Raw genomic sequence first — 5821 nt, forward strand, 5'->3', positions numbered from 1 at the left:
CTTTCAGCACCTGGAAGATGAGCTGATAAGAATTTCCCCAAAAGAATATATTTGACATTTATTGTGCTGCACCAGAAAAGGAAGCTGGGTTCTCTACTACTCTATAGATTAGACAGCAAGGTCTCACCTGGTGAGTCATTTGCCATTGAGCTCATCAGCCTGTAGCCCAGATCCTAGCTCTTTTGGAGTTATAGTAGTCCAATATAGTTTGTAGTCCAATAAATAGTGATTTCACCAGAAAATGGCACTATTGGTTACTGGAGTCATACATCACATAACATGTGAAATTCAGTCAACCGCCCCCTCAAAAAATATGCAGTCTAAAGTATAAAATATGCCCTGAAGTGTAATTTATTTCATTTCTACTTCTCTGACTATATGGCAGTAGCAGGCATTATTGGAGAAGGTGCTTTGCAGGGATTAACGGCCACATGGAGGTTAATAGGCCACAGCTGCACTGTGATCCCCAACTCCACCCCAATTTAATGATCTTCTGAGGACATACCCTTAAATTAGAGCAAATGACAAGTTTAAATTGGCATGTGCCACACACAGAGTGGTGGCAAGCCCAACAGTTAAGTATAATTTTTTAATATGGTCATAGAAAATGCCTTTTTAATACTAATAGAATAAATCATGCTCTCAGCACCTGGAGTTTACACCAGCCAATCTGCAATAAGCTATTAATGCAGAGCAGTTGCACATCCTGCTACAAAGCAGCCATAAAATGGTGAGACCCAAGGGTTGGGACTTTAGCTCCAGCAAACAAGATTCACGGGGGCAGCACAGCTGGCTGCCTTGGTTATCACACAGCAGAATGGTCACTTGTTTTCCTCCCTCTGTATCCACAAGGTTTTCTTCTTTCCTGATCAAGTAAGACTTCAGTTCAAGAAAACATTCCTATTTACATTCTACCTTTAAGGTAATTAAAGCAAATATCAGGCTAATTTCATGCCGGATGGATGATGGATGCTGATGCACCATAGAGGCACCAAGTCTTTCCGGAGCTTGCAGAAGCACCGATGGTGGCATGGCCTTGCCCATTGAAATGGATTACTTCCTTCCTCTCAGAGGCATTGTTTCAAGCTGCCAGTGGCATGAGAAAGGCCTCAGTGAGCTGGTTACATGCAGGTCCCATTTCCAAGCTATGCCATGAAAGCAGGAGTGCTGCTTTCTTCCCTGCTTATAAAAAAAAGCAAAGTTTTGATTTCAGCCTTGCATCATTTGCTGATTTTAATGGGGAAATTTCTGTAGATTTGAAAACAGTGTCAGTGGAGAAAACTTGAATATTAGTTTACATGCAGTACCTTTATTGCTGAGCAGCAAACGAGTCACAGACATGGAGACACAAAATCAGAGCCTGTTTTGATGATCACGGGGGGTTTACAGGAGACCACACTTGAGTTTTCTTGCTTTCAGTTGTGTATAATATAAGAACTGTGGCCAAACTACAGAGTGAACTCTAAGCCAGTAACTGCTTTTATTGGGACTCGGTGTCTTCCTGAACTACAAAAATATTTGGGCTTTCCAGATCAGAAGAAATAAACATGGCACTTGATGACACAGCTGCTCTATGGCGTTCATCCCTGTTTGTGCAAGAAGGTTTTGCAAAGCTGTGTAACTGGGGCACATCAGCTTCTCAGTCCCGGAGCTATTGCAGCTTCTACACTGACGTCTCTTCCTTTGACTTTTGGGGTCAATGGGGATTGTCATTATTACTGTTATTATTTTAGAAAGCCTGGGTTCATAGATTCAGTCCAGTAATGCAGCTGCTGAATGGATGCTCTGAGAAGTCTGGATGGGTGCCCAGGTGTCCAAAAGCCAATTTCAGTGCCTGTACCTTCAGTGGGGAAAATAAATGTAGTTCTCTTTTCTTAAAAAATCAGTGAATATACAAAATCTGATATTGTGTAAAACTGGATCTAATACCAAATGGAGCAGGCAGCTAGGAAAGGCAGCACAAACCTCTTTTCTAGGCTTGGAGTGATATCACCAATGATGCCTTTTACATGGAAGTAAACAGGAAAAGCTGAGCTGGCTGAAAGTCTGTAAGAAACAGGGAGGGAAAAATCCATGTTTACTAAATGGAAAAGGACAGACAAAGGCAGTACAGAACTGAATGTTATTTTCAACATTCCCAAAAGGGGATGAGACAGGAGAGAGCGTAAAGGCACAACAACACTTAAAAAAAAACACAAGACAACTCTCTAAAAATACTTACTAGTGTTTCTTTCTGAATGGATTTAGGATCCAATTCCCTCTGCCTGCAAAAGGCAAGGAGAGAAAGCAGAAGTGAGTCATGGCTATTAGTACAGCTGAGAGCTTTGATAGTTTTTACCTTTTTCTCTCATCCTTATACCAAACCTTTGTCCATCCTGAGAGCGGTCTGACACATCTCTGAAGATAAACTTCTGAAGACCTACACTTATATTTATGGTCCCACAACCTGATAACTTGACTCCTCCTGGAATATATTAGGATTACACTCCTAACAGTTGTATACATTGTCAGTGAGTTTGGATCAATCACCAAATCCAGGACTATGCAGAAACCACATAGTCCTGCTCCCAAGATCAAGATGAAGTGATGGCTGAGGAGCTTGGGCAGCCAGGTCTTCCTAGTATCCAAGATAAACTATTCATATACAAAAATTAGACAATCTAGTGTTTCTGAGCAGAATCTGGGCCTCTTATATTCCTTTTATCACCTTAGGAAAAAATTATTCTCCAAAAGAGTGGTCAGGTGCTGGAGGGGGCTGCCCAGGGAGGTGGTGGGGTCACCATTCCTGAGGTGTTACAGAAACATTTGATGCTGTACTGAGGGACATGGGTTAGTGGGGAAATTATTGGTGGTGGGTGGATGGTTGGACTGGATGATCTTGGAGGTCTTTACCAGCCTTGGTGATTATGATTCTATGATTAGCTGTATGATGGAGATTCCAGGTATTGATTCTCTGTTGGGTGTCAAATCAACACAGGGGTGGTGAGATAAGACTTAGTCAATGTAGCTTGCAATGCAGAACTGCTGTTCCATACAGCAAGGAGCCAGTGGCCTCTACCCAAATAGAAAACATTACAAAATGTGCTCAGATTGCATTTCACAGGTCCCACTTGATGAGAAAATCTTTGCATAGTGAGAGCAATGAGACACTGACCTGGATCTACAGTAAACTTACAATCCCATTAACTTCAAGTACACTCCCACATCCTGCACCTGCAGTTACCAGTTCCTGGTAGTTCCCACCTATGCCCCAAGAGCATTTAATATAGTGGAAATGTGGCTCAAGAAACTTTAAAAATAAATAAATAAATAAATAAATAAATAAATAAATAAATAAAAGGTTATTTCTTCTCTTAAGGACTCAAAACACATCAGATGATTTTGACTATTTTCCCTATATATCACATGCAAATTGAAGGACTATCTCTGACCTTTCTCAGGAAAGATTAATAGTAATGTTTTTAATATCCATAAATTTTTGGGTGTCACTTGCTGGAAAAAGAGTTGGATAGGAAAAAACAGGGGGAAATAGCCTATCCATATGAAAACAATAATCATGTAATATTTATTGTCTGGGATTGAAATGTTTCAAATATTCAAAGCAATAAAACGTCAGGAAAAGCTCGACTTCCTGATGTAAAAAGGCCATAAATTTCTTCCTTCATAAGACATGAGGAGGAGGGGGAGAAAAGAAATCAATGTGAGATTTTACACTAAAGAAAGAAAGAAGGAAAAAGAAAGAAAAAAAAATAAAAATAACCACCCCAAAACCTTAAAGCTAAAGCAGTAGAGAGCCCCCAGAGGGCACAATGCACTCACCTTTGGGAGTCTGAAGGGAGGAACCGGCAGCCAAGAGCAGAACTCATGTGCAATAAAGTGCAAAGAAAACTGAGCTCAGACGCGACTTCAGGCAGCGGTGAGGTGGTTCCGTGGTGCCCAACGCTGACACCTCCCTTCAGCATCACAGCACTATGAAAATAGCCACTGCTCTGCCCTCATTGTGTGCAGCAGGGCTCGCTCCCAGCTCTACGAGACCTCTCCCTCTCGAGCAACATTTTATTGCTCTTTGAAAGAGAAATAAATAAAAGACACTTGCGGATTCAGGAATGCCTTTGGCGTGCGTGCATCAGATGTGATTTTTCCTAAAATTTGTGAGGGTTCATGATCTCCCACAGACCCAACAGGGTGACCCTAAACCCTGTGAGAGAGAATTGTGTGTGGTAGAGAGGGAAAGGGAATAAAATATCACAACCAAATTCACAAGGTAAAAATCATTATTGGGGTAAACCTCCTCTCATTGTGGAGAGTGACACAACAAAAGCAAGTTGGTGTTCGGACTGGTAAAACCAGAGCTGTTTTTAGAATTCCATCTTCTAGAAAAAAACATGAATATATATGCATATATATTCATATGTATTTAATATATATGCATTTTCTATGCCTCTGCTGCTCACCTCTGAATAACGTTTTAATAACGTTCTCTTTAAGTGCTGCATTAATTTTGCGCTGCCTTCAGGACCACCAAAGAAACCGAGATGCAAAATCCCTCCTGAGCACGCACCAGAAATCCATACCAAAGTGCAAAGGAAACAAGCCCCAACAAAACCAAAATGAATCGAGCATCACCTGCAAGCCCAGCTTCCATACCCCTAGAAACAAATCATTTTTGCCACCATCCCAAAGATGAAGAAGGGGAGCACCTTCCATGGAGGAGCTGGCTTTAGAAGGCATCCTTTCCCAAGTGCTGAAAGCAGCCTTACACAATAGTGGCTTAATTTGTGTTCCATCTACACCAAATTCTGCTGAAAATTTAGGATTAGAAAAGTGTTGCTAACATTTCCAAAACAGAAGTATAAATCCTTGTAATAATAAACTAAGGAGAAGGTAACATGGGGAACACTGGACAGATCCCATCTGGTCTTCCAACCCATTTGGAACAGGTTGCCCAAGGAGGCTGTGGATGCCCCATCCCTGCAGGCATTCAAGGCCAGGCTGGATGTGGCTCTGGGCAGCCTGGGCTGCTGGTTGGTGACCCTGCACACAGCAGGGGGTTGGAGCTGGGTGAGCCCTGTGGGCCTTTGTGACACAGGCCATTCTATGATTCTATGATCTCTTTTATTAGAATGATTTACTCAACAATCCTGCAGAATTTGCACATACACAGCAGATACGAGGAGGCCTGAGCACAAGGAGGTCACCTTGCTCCTATGAAAGTCGTTTTTCTCCTCCTGCAGCACCAGTGCAGATTTGCTTTCACCTGAGCCTGACACACAGTTGCTGCCTTTTCATTTGCAGATCTGAAGAACTCATGTCAGTACAAGAAACACAGCAGTTTCTTCTTCTTCTTTTTTTTTTTTTTTTTCTTGCAGATTAATTAAATACTTATGGAAATGAGAGTTAAACAGAATAGGTTTGAGCCAACTTGCTTTATTGGCTCTGCCTACCTGAATCCCGCTATGGCTCCAGGTGCCACGCTCTGTGCTTCCATCCAGGTGGAGGGCAGCCACCACGCTTCAGCTGTGCTTTACTCTCTTCAGATCCAGTTCATTTATTAAAATGTATCATTTTACTTTATCTGTGTAAACAGCCAACACTAATTGCATTACTCCCATTATTTCTTTCAGCTCTCATGCACTAAGCAAAGGGAGATTGGTGAGGGATCAAGAGCATCTGGAGCAGGAATCTGGAACGCTGGAGCTGGATGAGCATCTTCCTCGTGGTGATGCAAAAATCCAGCACTGCATAAGGGAAAGTGTCCACTTTGTGCTATGTGATGTTTACATGTCTGCTCCAGGCCATCAAGTGGTGCATTTCAGCAGGA

General features: G+C 42.1%; 1 long non-coding RNA gene across 1 annotated transcript; it reads right to left on the reverse strand.

Moving 5' to 3' along the window:
* Positions 1-1289: 1289 nt before the first annotated feature.
* Positions 1290-4934, reverse strand: LOC107312444. Its single transcript, XR_001554498.2, has 4 exons — positions 3820-4934; positions 2222-2264; positions 1966-2046; positions 1290-1840 (listed from the first exon to the last, which is right to left on the reverse strand). It is a non-coding gene; the product is annotated as an uncharacterized LOC107312444 (long non-coding RNA).
* Positions 4935-5821: the final 887 nt, after the last annotated feature.

Source organism: Coturnix japonica, chromosome 3 (genome assembly GCF_001577835.2).
Source record: "Coturnix japonica isolate 7356 chromosome 3, Coturnix japonica 2.1, whole genome shotgun sequence".
NCBI classification, from domain to species: Eukaryota; Metazoa; Chordata; class Aves; order Galliformes; family Phasianidae; genus Coturnix; species Coturnix japonica.